This window comes from Argentina anserina, chromosome 7 (assembly GCF_933775445.1).
Source record: "Argentina anserina chromosome 7, drPotAnse1.1, whole genome shotgun sequence".
Classification (NCBI taxonomy): Eukaryota; Viridiplantae; Streptophyta; class Magnoliopsida; order Rosales; family Rosaceae; genus Argentina; species Argentina anserina.
Window position 1 is genome coordinate 6,985,280 of NC_065878.1, and position 13,527 is coordinate 6,998,806.

Sequence of the window (13,527 nt, forward strand, 5' to 3'; positions counted from 1 at the left end):
CAACCAATCATCCTGAGACCTCGACTCGAGTAGTCAAACTAGTCAAACTGACGTTTAATTACTAAACCGACTAAAAACGTCATGGACCTTACTTATCCCGTTTCATTATTTGTTTAGCTATGAGACTTGCTTGCGGGACGCAATTCTACGCGGAGCACGAGAAGCGTGACTTGGGGCGCGGAATTTGACATTGCTATATTAGGTAGGGTGAGCCACCCGCTAGGGTGAGTCGGTATCTTCCGGGTTAGTGGTTTTCTATATAAAAAATATATATGCTATACATTTTTATCCCATGTTGCATTCATTGGCACTTTACTCTGGTCATATTGTCTCGAGACTGACCCTTTTATTTTATGCATGATTATAAATCGGTAATTCCGTGTAGAGATGTCTGGCACCGCATGTTTTATTATTATATGGTGAATCCCGCATCCTGATGTGCGGGAACCATCATGGTGATTCTGTTGTCCTGATATCCGGCACCGTGTGACTTATACTACTGTGATAACCGTATCCTGATGTCTCCTACCGTAGAACATTATTGGCTCTCGATTCCCCCAAAAGTGTACCATAGAGCCGGTCAGGTTAGATATACCCCATCGACGCATTTGATATTTCGAGGCAAGTCTCATATTTTACATCTGCATGATTTTACTTGACTTGCCCTAAACTTTACAGGACTTGTTACAGTCTCAGTTTGACTTTCGTTACATGTTTTTACCCTAACAGTCTATATATATATATTGTTACATACATATATATATATATAAATGGTTTTCAAACCTACTTTTCAGGTATATGGAAGTCGGTTCACGAGGACTTGGACTAGGTGCTAGTGGCGTCGCATCGCTCATGGTTCACTTTCGATACTGAGGAGTCAGCTTCCGGTGTGACTTCTTATTTATCCGATCTTCGTTTCTACTTTAACAATTGCACGATGCGTACTCTGATACTTTTCATTTCAGTTGTGCAGTTGGCATGATTCTTAAAGGAGAACTGGAATCTGATTTTCGTTGCTTTATATGATTTGTTTTGGTGATGTTTTGTGTAAGTGTTGATCGATCACATGTATATAGTAGTTTATGTTTTATTTTATGTTTTTATACAATCTAATCTTATATCTCTTTGTGAATTCATTGTTGAATGTTTGTGATTCTTTGCCCTGGTTGGATCCCCGGTTTGTGAACAATACTCTCTTGCTTTATACTACTAACGATGCTTACAGGGTTAATATTGATGGCGAGTAATCAAACCGATCAAATGGCGCCATTGTCGGGGATCCATAAAGATTGATGCCTAACTTTTAATTTCGAATTCACTATTCATAGTGTACATTTGTATATTCTTATCTTGTTTTGTTGTACATATAGTAACTTTATCTTAGGTTTTTGTTTTGATGATTGAGTGAATGATTTTTGTAGGTTGTAAATCGAACCGATCAAATGGCACCGTTGTCGGGGATCTATAAAGATTGATCCCTAACTTTTAATTTCGAATTCACTGTTTATAGTGTACATTTGTATATTCTTTTCTTATTTGTTGTACATATAGTAACTTTATCTTAGGTTGTTGTTTTAATGATTGAGTGAATTATTGTTGTAGGTTGTAAATCAAACGGAATAGGTAAAGTCCATTTTGTTAATATTAGCCTAAACTCTTCATGCTAGCTCTCGGGTTTGCATGAGGTTGAGGGAGGCTTTTATTAACACTTGGAGATTTGTTTAACACCTAAGGTTACGTCCAGCTGAGTAAGGGGCACGCTTTTTTATTACCCTGGTACATGTGACCAAAATTGGATCTCAAAGAACTACAGATTGACATACATCTCGGTGATAAAGTCGATAGGGAGTTCGCTCTCCGTAGTTCAACAAATGAGTCATACCATGTTCACTTTCTCTAATTGATATATACGGCCTTTTGAAACAAAGACTTGATATTGTGTCTAGACATTCATACTTAGGTCGCATGTCCACCTTGGTTTATAACTTAGAATCAATCGATGATTCAATCATTGAAACGGCAAAACGAACTTGTGAATTGTATGAACTTTGTAAACGTAAAGAACTAATTCTTTGTAACATGACAACATAGTTGCCGTGCCTCTTCCATAAGTGTGTCGTGTATATTACTAAGGAAGAGCACGTTTCTTGTCTTCATTTTGTATTCTTCAAAGCTAACTTTCTAACTTTCGTGTTTCAAGAACTATGCATGTCTGCTATATCTAAGAAAACACAAGAGCTCAAAAATCGAAGTCAAGCACTTAAAGCAATTCAATCTTAAACTTCTGGCTCGAGTGGACTCTTAGATTTCGAAACTTCTCCAAGCAATTCAATCTTAAACTCTTCACCTAGATCACAAGAAGAGGAAGATCTTTTCTTCCCCTTCATCTTTGATTCGGAGACATACACAATTGCATATCGTACTTTAGTTCCTGCTTGTGCTCCAATGGCACTCAAGAATGCTTTCAACCCCACCACCCCTGAATCACCTTCATGCATTACTTTCACTCCACCTGATGAAGCCAACTTCTCCATTCTGGTTCAATTTCTTGGGCAGCTGCCTAAGTACTCTTGTTCCTTAATGGAAGACCCTAATGTTCACCTTAGGGAGTTCTTTGACATTTGCAAGCTCCAATTGATTCATCATCTGTCTCAAGAAGGATTGAGGTTGCTTTTGTTTCCATTTACCCTTAAAGACGATGCTAAGCGTTGGTTGTACTCTTTGCCTGTTGGAATTATCACCACATGGGATGAAATGACTAGGAGGTTCTTGAAGCAATTCTTCCCTGCTCAACTCATGAAAAGACTAAGGAGGGAGATTCAAAACTTCACTCAAAAGGATGGTGATTCACTCTATGAGGCATGTGAGGAATTTCACGAACTACAAAGGAAGTGCCCTCACCATGGTATTTCGTTGGATGACTTGGTGGAATTCTTCTATGAAGGACTTGACACCACTAACAAGACCATAGTGGATTCAGCATGTGGCTGCACATTCATGAACAAGACCGGTCAAGAAGCCTACACCTTGATTGATGACTTGGCCGACAACAATCGCTAATTTAGTTCCAAAGAGAAAAGAGGAAACAAGAGCCATGGGGTGTATGATGTTGATGCAAGGAATCAAATGGCTACTTTAAATAGAAAGCTTGACGTTCTAGTCAAGGCATTCAATGGTTCGAGCATCAACACTCAAGCATGTGCCATTTTTTCTTTCAAAGACCACACCACTGAGAATTGACAAATGGTGCAATGACTCAAGAGGAGTTGAACTTCATGGGGCAACAAAGGCCTAGGTATGATCCTTATTCAAACACATACAATCTTGGACTTAGAGATCATCCCAACTTTTGTTGGAGGAACAATGCTCAACCACCCAATGCTCAAGGTAAAGGACCTCGCCCTTCAGGTTTGTTTGTGAGGCCTCAGGTACCTCAAGGTTCTGTTCCCTTTAACATCAATGTTCATTCGAATAATGCATCTACACCTAACTATGATGAACTTTTGAAGTCCCTTGCTCAAGGGCAACAAAATTTAAACCCTGCTACTCAAGCTTTAGTTACAGGTCAACAAGCTCATTCTAAGGACATAACTGAGCTTAAAAAGCATATGGGACAAGTGATCGACTTCATGGGCAAGATCCATGAAGAAGGTAGGTTGCCGAGCCAAACTGAGCCAAATCCCAATGTGAAGGCCATGATGACAAGAAGTGGGAGGATCTTGGATGCTCCATTGCAGCCAATCAAGAAGGCCGTGCCTTCTAAAGATAACGAGGATGAAAGTTTCAATGAAAATGACTTAGAGAAGGACCCTGCCTCCTCTAAGGCTAATGATGTCGTGACTCTACCCCAAGGTGATCATGCCGTGCATGACACAGGTACGAATCCTAACTCTAGTGTTTTGGTTTCAACTAATGTTCTTCCTCGTGTTCCCTTCCCCAATATATTTGCAAAGCAAAAGAAGGATGACTCTGATCAAGCCATGCTCGACATATTTAAGAAGGTGGAAGTGAACATGCCTTTTATTGAATGCATTCAATAGAATCCTAGGTATGCTAAGTTTTTGAAAGAATTGTGTACCAATAAGAGGATGACTCGAGACGAGGAGGTTGTCACAATGAGTGAGACGGTTTCTACCGTGCTCCAAAGAAAGCTACCACCAAAGGTTAAGGATCCGGGGAGTTTTTCTATCTCTTGTACAATTAGAAACATGACATTTGAAAAAATAATGTTAGACTTAGGCACATCGATCAATGTAATGCCTTATTATATTTATGCAGATCTAGGTCTAGGGGATTTGAAAAGAGATAATGTTGTGATTCGATTGGCAGATTGTTCCAACAAAATCCCTTTGGGCTATGTTAAAGACATTCTTGTGCATGTTTGAAGCTTAATTTTCCCTGCGGACTTCATTGACATGGAACCAACTGAAATAGATGACAAGGAGGTTCCTATCTTGTTGGCTTATCCATTCATGAGGACTGCAAGAACGAAAATTGATGTGTTTAGTGGATCACTCACCTTTGAGTTCGACGGTGAAGTGATTAGCTTCAACATCTTTGAGGCCATGAGGTATCCCTTTTCGGAATTGAGTGATTATTTTTCAATTGACATTCTTGATTCCCTTGTAAATAACTAGCTAGATACGTTGGCACATGACGAGTTGGCACTATTACCCGAGGGGCCGGATTTACAAGTGATAGCTCCAACGTTCTGAGTTGGAAGCCAATGATGTCGTGCCATCTTATGTTCTAGAGAACGTGAGGTTGCACGTGAGGTAAGTTATGTCTCTCCTAGTCCCATTCTCTTAACCACTAACAAGAATCTTCCTTCTGTGGTGCAAGCCCCAAGCTTGACCTAAGGTTCTTCCGGACCACTTGAAGTATGCGTTTTTGGGAGATGAGGATACATTGCCAATGATCATTTCATCTACACTCGACAAGGAACAAGATGAGAGGTTGATTGAGGTGTTGAAAAGACATAAGACGACCATAGGATGGACCCTAGCCGACATCAAAGAAATCAGCCCTACCATGTGTGTGCACTAAATTTTGCTTGAAGATGGTGCCAAACCGACCAAGGAAGTCAGAGACGTTTTCACCCACCAATGATGCAAGTTGTTAAGGACGAGATCACGAGTTCCATGATTGTGACTTCAACTACTTTATTTCAGACAGTAGTTGGATCTCTCTCATTCAAATTGTGCCAAAGATGTCCGGAATCACGGTGGTGAAGAACAAAGATAACAAGTTAGTGCCTCAAAGGACAGTGACTGGTCACCGTGTGTGTATTGATTATAAAACCTCAATGGTACGACAAAAAAAGATCACATGCCATTGCCATTCGTTGATCAAATGCTTGAGAGGTTAGCCGGTCAATCTTTCTATTGTTTCCCTGATGGATATAGTGGATACAATCAGATTAGTGTTGGGGAGGAAGATCAAGAAAAGACGACGTTCACATGCCCTTTTGGTACGTTTGCTTATCGTCGCATGTCTTTTGGTTTATGCAACACTCTAGGTACGTTTCAATGTTGTCAGTATCACATTTTCTCTGAGTATATTGGTTCTAAAATTGAAGTTTTCATGGATGACTTTTCTATTAACGGTGAGAATTTTGATGCATGTTTAGAGAATGTGGAACTTGTGCTTAAACGTTCTGAAGAAACTAACTTGGTTTTGAATTGGGGAAAATGTCATTTCATGGTTACGCAAGGCATTGTCTTAGGCCATATTGTTTCATCTAAAGGAATTGAGGATGATAAGTCTAAAATAGATCTTAGGCGTCACTTACCCCTCCAAACAAATGTGAGGGATGTTCAATCGTTTCTTGGACATGCATGTTTCTATCGTAGGTTTATCAAGGGTTTTTCCAAGATTGCGAGACCATTGAGTTCATTGCTTCAAAAGGACGTTCCCTTTCACTTTGATGATGTTTGCAAGCATGCATTTGAGACCTTGAAGAAGCTCTTGACGTCGGCACCGATCATGGCATCGCCAGATTGGTCTTTGCCTTTTGAGTTAATGTGTGATGTCTCCGACTATGCAGTTGGAGGGCAGAGGAAGGACAAGCAGCCCTATGACATTTACTATGCCTCACGAATGCTCAATGATGCTCAACAGAACTACACCACAACCAAGAAAGAACTTCTTGTCATGATCTTTGCTTTAGATAAGTTTCGTTCTTACTTACTTCAATCCAAAGTTATTGTTTACACTGACCATGCAGCTTTGAAGTACTTAATGATGAAGAAGGATGTCAAACCAAGATTGATTCGATGGATTCTCTTACTCCAAGAGTTTGATCTCGAAATCAAGGACAAGAAGGGAAGTGACAACGTTGTGGCAGACCATTTGAGCCATTTGGTGAGAGATGTCGAGCCCTTTGCCATTCAAGAGAGTTTCCGGATGAACAACTCTTTCGAGTTGAGGTACGTGAGCTATGGTATTAGATATTGTGAACTATCTTGTTTCTAAGCAATTTCCAGATACTTTATCGCATGCTCAAAAGATTAGACTCAAGGCTTTAGCTAAGTATTATATTTGGGATGAACTATACTTGTGGAAACATTGTGTTGATCAAATCATTAGGAGGTGTGTCCCTCAATCTGAACAGTATTTTATACTTACTTTTTGCCATTCTGAGTCTTGTGGAGAACATTTTGGTTCGCGTAGAACTGCTCTTAAGGTGTTTGAATGTGGTTTATTTTGGCCTACGATCTTTAAAGATGCATATCATTTTTGCATGATTTGTGATAGATGGTTTCTTGTACATAATCGTTTGTGTTGAAAATGTTTCGAAATGGGTGGAAGCAAAAGCCACCCGGACTAATGATTCTTGAGTTGCAGATTTCCTTTGTTCTAACATTTTCTTTACGTTTGGTATGCCGAGAGTTATCATTAGTGATGGAGGATCTCACTTTGTCAACCGGACCATTGAGGAGTTGTTAAAGAAGTATGGTATCAAGCATAAGGTTGCTACGCCTTATCACACCCAAACAAGTGGACAAGTTGAGTTATCTAATCGTGAGATCAAGAGAATTTCAGAGAAATCAGTTGGACCATCACGCAAGGATTGGTTTCAACGATTAGATGATAGTCTTTGGTCCTATAAGACTTCATACAAGACCCCTCTTGGCATGTCACTCTTTTGGTTAGTCTATGGCAAGGCGTGCCATCTTCCCGTGGAGCTTGAACATCGTGCATGGTGGGCTGTGAAGAATTTTAACATAGACATTGATCAGGCTGAATTGCATAGGAAGTTGCAAAATTGCATGAGCTTGAGGAGATTCGGAATGAAGCCTATGATTCAACTATGATTTACAATGATAAGACTAAAATGTTCCATGACCGTATGATTAGAAAGAAACATTTTGTCGTTGGGTAGAAATTTCTTTTGTTTAATTCTCAACTTAGGTTGTTTCCGAGCAAGCTCCGTTCTCGGTGGCTTGGCCCATTTTTTATTTTCAACATTTTTCCTTCTAGTGTTATCAAGATTGATAAGGAGTTAACGGTCAATAGACATCGCTTGAAGCCGTACTATGAGAACTTTGTAAACCATATAGTGGAGGAGACTTCTCTCCTTGATCCTACGGCAAGCAAGTGACTTTTTTGGAGATAGTCTAGGCTTTAGACTCTAAACTTAAGCCAATGAAGGAGTCATCAACGAGTGTTTGCGTATTCTTATCCCTTATCTCTTTTTATTTTTTGTTGTTTTTTTATTGTACATTGAGGGCAATATAAGTTTTAAGTGTGGGTGGGGTATACATCATTCGTTGTATTCTATTGTTTGATGCCTATGTGTTTCGATTTGTTGCTTTGATTTCCGATTTGTAGTTTGATTTGTCTTTTTCTTAATCGATTTTTATTTTGTTATGTTGTTTTGTTTTTGTTTTGAGTCCTAGGTATGCCTTAAACTGTCTAGGATAGGTTGATCTTTAAATTTATGGTTGATAGATGATCACAAGATTGAAATGAACTTAATTGTTACTTGATGGTTAATCGATGTATAGAAATTGTACGAACATGTAGTAGATTAGGATTTTGAAACTTAGGTACAAAATAAGCATGTTCATTGTTTGAATTTATGTAACCTATGTGAGTTTCGAGCCATATATGTGTTTTTCTTTGGAGAGTTTTATCTATCGTTTCTTGGCTATTTAACCTCATTACATCTATTTTGATAAAATCATATGCCATAGAATTGCAATGAACTAGAGAATGCTAGAACTTACTCTGTGAAACTTTTTGAAGCTTTATGTCATAATATACTCTGATTTTGAAAAGGATTGTTGGATATTTTTAGGATTTCCACCACTTTATGCTAAAAAGCCGTGTATGCCCTATTTGAACCCTGCTTAAGACACCTTAGTATGAACCTCTTTGAGCCTATGTTAAGTATTTTCTTTCATTACCAATATGTTAATATCCTTGCTTAGTATAGTTATATCTCTACCGTATCTTTGAGGCTTGGCATAGCTGATTTCTTGGGTGTTAATATGGAGTGATGATTTGATTCAAGTGTGGGGTTGTGCTATGTATGTATGTATTCTGTGCGAAAGATATGAAATATATAAAGATGCCGTGAGAAAAAAGGAGAAGAAAAAATACATGATACACGGTTTTAAAAAACGAAAAGAATGAATGAAAGAAGTCACGGCATGCATGTTGTTTTTGTGAATTTAGATTTGTGATGTATGTGTTGAAGTCTCAAGAATGTTATACTTTAGACTTTGTTCGTTTTCACAATGTTTAGAGTGAAGTATGGGTCCAACATGATGATATTTGGCCCTTGTTTTATGGAGTATGGCGACATAAGGTGATTTTTTGTGCTTCGCTAAGTCTAGAGAATGACCTTTGTGATTCATTTTTCCTGAAAAATGATATCCTTGCCGAGCTTAAGCCATTCTTATATATTAAGATCTGCATGATTCTTAAAATGAGTAGCTCTTGGTCTGTGGAGTTTGTTTCATGAGTAAACATATGGTTTGGGTTCATTTGTATATATAATTGGTATTTTTCATGAGGTTTTCAAATTCACTATGTGTTCATAACTCTTGTGTGTAAAAAGCTTTTAAGCATATGGCCTTGTTCTTGAGTGAAAACCTTCAGAGTGCATATCCTTTGTGAGTTGAATTTGAACTTATTTGGACATATCGAGCTTAATATCACCTTTGTTTATGCCATGTCTTACTTGTTAAAACAAAATCTCATGTTTATTAACCATTGAATTCATCCTATCTATTTCGATTGAGTGTTATGCTTGATGCTATGAGTTTGAAGATCTCTGAGACAAAATGTTGAAGGCATTAGAGTGTTTCGTGTATGAGAAGTGTCGTTAGTTTAGATGCATTAATTTTTATTTTGTGTTTTGATTTCCCTTTATAGTTTTGCTAAGGGACTAGCAAAGTCTAAGTGTGAGGTTGTTGATAAGAGCACAAAGTGTTACGTTCTTAATGTATATGTGTCATATTCTTATGCTTAGTTATTTCTTATTTAGTTGTTTTAGGTTCATATTTTTAATTTAGTATGTTACGTAGAGCTATACCGATTATGATAGTTTTGATGATGAAATTGTGCTATGTGTTAGAAATCCTTATTGAGCTATGATTCCTTATTCGACTAGGATTCTACTTTCCTATTTTCATTTTTTTTCATATTCCTTATTTGTCGATTTCTTTTCAGGAAAGACAAATCCTAGATGGACAAGGACTAGTGGAGCCGTGATGCATTCCTAGCTGGACAAGGAGATCATATCCGAGTTGGAAAAGGAGAGGAGAGAGGCCAGCCTAGCATTTCCTAGTTCAAGATGGAGAGTTGCCATGCAGCCCTTGGTTGTCTCCCATTTGGATTTGGTTTCTTACATCAAGTTGGATTTGGAGTTCAAGAATCAAAGTCCATATCAAAGAAGATTTCAGCATCCCAAACCGATTCTATCTCTTTATTGTGTTATGAACATGTTTATCTTTTCGATGTGATTTTCGAAATTGCATGATTGTTGGTTAAGTAGGTGACATGCTTAATGAATTAAATATGTGTGGCTTTGGAGTCGCATGGTAGGATAAGTATATTAGATTTTAATGAAGTCGATTGGCAAGACTTGAATGTATTCAGTGTCTATGCGTTTAGGTTACTGATTTGGAGCTTAGATTGCATGATCCAACCTTAGTTGTTCATGATGGTATCTCGGTATGATTCTTAAAGAAGAACTAGAATCTGATCTTCGTTGCTTTATATGATTTGTTTTAGTGATATTTTGTGTAAGTGTTGATCGATCACATGTATATAGTAGTTTAGGTTTTATTTCTGTTTTTATACAATCTGATCCTATATCTCGAAATCCTTTTATATCTCTTTGTGAATTCGTTATTAAATGTTTGTGATTCTTTGCCCTTGCTGGATTCCCAGTTTGTGAACGATACCCTCTTGCTTTATATTACTAACGATGCTTACATGGTTAATATTGATGTTGAGTAATCGAACCGATCAACAATCTCCTTAGGAGCACAACATTGCTTATGAAAGTGCTTATTTGAACCACACTTGTAGCATGGAAAGTTCGGATTCTGAACCTTTGCCGAGTTGTCGGGTTCGAAGGGTCGAGAGGCACCACGGTGCCATCCCTAATTCAAGTCATGTTGTGACGAGACCCTCTGTTTCCTCTGTTTTGGTATGGTGCAGATCGATCCCTTGATTTCTCTTTTCGACTTTTTTCGTTTTTAAGAATGGTCTCATGGTGACGTTCCTTCTTCTTGAGAAGGTTCATCAAATCTGCAAAACTCTTAATTCTTTTGGCCTCATAATCAAGGCGATATTGGTGAGCTATTTCACTTGAAGATTCTGGGAAAGTCTTTAGGGACTTCTCGATCATGTCATCGTCAGTTTTCTCCTTGCCACATATGCTCAAGTCTACCTGGAGGTTTAGCATTGCCTAATGGTAGTCATGAACCTTGGCATAATCCAGTAGAAGTATAGATCTCCATTCTGCCAACAAAGTTGGTTGTCGTACATCATGTACATTGTCAAACTGTTCCTTGAGGGTATCCCAAAGAACTTTTGGATTTGTGAGCTTTAGGCACTGTTTATTGAGCACCTTGTCCATATGGCGCCTAAGAAATATTAGAGCCTGGGCTTTCACCTCATCGGGCGCTTGGTCCTCTTTTGCTTTTGGAGGTTTGATAGCAACAGTAAATTTCTTTCCAACGAACGTGATTTCCACGTTGGACACCCATCGATGATACTCAGTACCATGAGAATCTAAGATGTCAAAATATGTCCGTGTATATTTAGGCATCTATAAGAAAAATATTGAAAATGTTAGTTTCAAGTTAATGAATCAGGTTTGATTAAATAAAACTATTTCAGAACAATTGTACGGGTCAAATCGATGCGAATTTGCAGCTATGACTGCCACGATCAAAATTTTCTTTTATTGTTCTTCCCTTTTTTTTCATATGTAACTACACATAACGGCTACGAATGGTAATAGTAGCAATCCTAGCCGCTCCTAAAACTCGATATTAATTGAGTAGCGAGTTCCCCTGATATCTACCCGAGAAGCAGAAGAATCGGGTTGACAAGAAAATGGAGTTTAAAAGTCCCCAATGCAAGAGAAAAATCTCATCAAAGTAAATTTCATTGAAAGCATGAACTTTAATTTATAAATTTAGCTTGAATTGCAAAAACAAGTCTTGAATCTTCTTCTTCTTCTCTTCTTTTCCTTTGCTCAACAACAACTTGAAGTTTAATCTTCTTCTTCTCTTGGTGTAGCGGCAAAGGGAGTTAAGACCATCGAGGAGCGGCGGCCGAAGGAGGCAGAGGGTGGTGGCCAGCAGCGCTAGGGAAGGTGCGGCCGATGAATCTGGGATAAGATATTATTACCGAACTAATTAGGTTATACTAATTAGGACAACATACACTAAGAATATATAGGAGATGATTCTCCTACAACATTAATGTGAAGGATCCCGGAGTCCTCTTTCAAATGGTGAAGCTAAGTTTTTGGAAGAATCAAACTATATATAAACATACGCGGAAACCCTTGAATTTCCAAGCCTGGTCTCTCTTTCTCTCTCTTGGATTCAGGAAACCAAGTTAACAAGCAAATTCTCCTCTTTGATTCATCAACCTTTCAAATGCATAAGGAACTGTGTGTTTACAGGTTCTAGACCATAATTGGTATGTAAGTTTGTAACTCCCTATCTCGGAACACCTACTACCTCCCGTGCACCCGTAGATTATATAATTACTTCTTCTACATTCAACATAAATAATGGTTTGGTGTAATGGTTGGGTTCCTTTATCTATTCTTCTTGGCTACTGGTGCACTGGTTCGAATCCATATGACAGCAAGATTTTTTTTTTCATCTCATTTCATGTTTCTTTTATTGAAGATCTTACATAATCAAGTTCGTAACTTTTTTATATTGTTTCATCAGAAAAAAAAACACATTTTGTAAATAAATTACTTCAAGTCTTTTCATAAACATCTTCATTATTACTTTTCTGAAACATTTGTGCACCAATAAACTAAAATTTCTGGCTCCGCCCTTGATTCCTTCTACGTATGGCTCCTAGCTCCTTAGTTCAGCTGAATATGAATTCAAACACTGCATCTAAATTCCCAAGCATTGCAGCATTCGTCGATTTTGGAAATAACACTTGATTTCAGAAATGACATCCCGTGGGTCGATCAAGAAATATTTTGAAGTATGAGAATCCCTATTTGGTAACTTTTTTTAAATAGTTTTCAAATATAAATTTTAAAAACGAAAATAGAGAAAATAAAGAAGTGAAAACGTCAAATTGATGTTTTCACTTTTCCTTTGTAAAAGTTGAAAATATTTTCATTTCTCATTTTTTGCATTTTGAGAAATATTTTAACGAACACATTTTCATTTTTAAAAATAAAAATAAGTGTATGAAAACGTTACCGAATGCCACTTTAAATTTTCAAAAAATTATAGAAATCAAAAACAACCACTATACTTGGGGGTAGAGTACGTGTTAATTTGTAAGTTCTAAATAATATTTGCAACGAAATTTCTATAACATGTCGATACTTTGATTTAATGCAGGATATGTGTTGTATATATTCCACAAGTAAAAGGCCAACCTAAAGAGCCTAAAGAGGCGAATACCTAGCAACAAGACGCCCATTAACTTAAGCAGCAAGTGCCTAGTACGTAGCTGTAGAAACTAGAAACTAGACAGTCCTATCACTCCTATATATGTATGACCCTAAGCAGTATGAAATCGGGTGCAAGTACGTAAAAGCGAAACATTTAGTAACGCGGAAGTGATTTTTTTTTTTTTGGAAGCGGGTACGTATTGGAAATGTTATAATAAAATAATATTGATAGGACCAATTTGTGCGACGTTCTTAACATGTTTTTACCTCCATTTGTACTTTTCTTAGTCTTTATTGTTGTAGTATCGAGTCATTGAGTCGAGTTAGGAGTCTTTGGTGGCGTTAGTTGCATTTTGGTGTTAAAATAGGCTGAAAATACAGAAATTGTCAAGAATCCTATT

The 13,527-nt window shown here is 37.7% G+C and overlaps 1 non-coding gene across 1 annotated transcript; it reads right to left on the reverse strand.

Moving 5' to 3' along the window:
- Positions 1–2,802: 2,802 nt before the first annotated feature.
- LOC126804289 (small nucleolar RNA R71) lies at positions 2,803–2,909 on the reverse strand. Its single transcript, XR_007673242.1, has one exon. It is a non-coding gene; the product is annotated as a small nucleolar RNA R71 (small nucleolar RNA).
- Between the last annotated feature and the right edge of the window lie 10,618 nt (positions 2,910–13,527).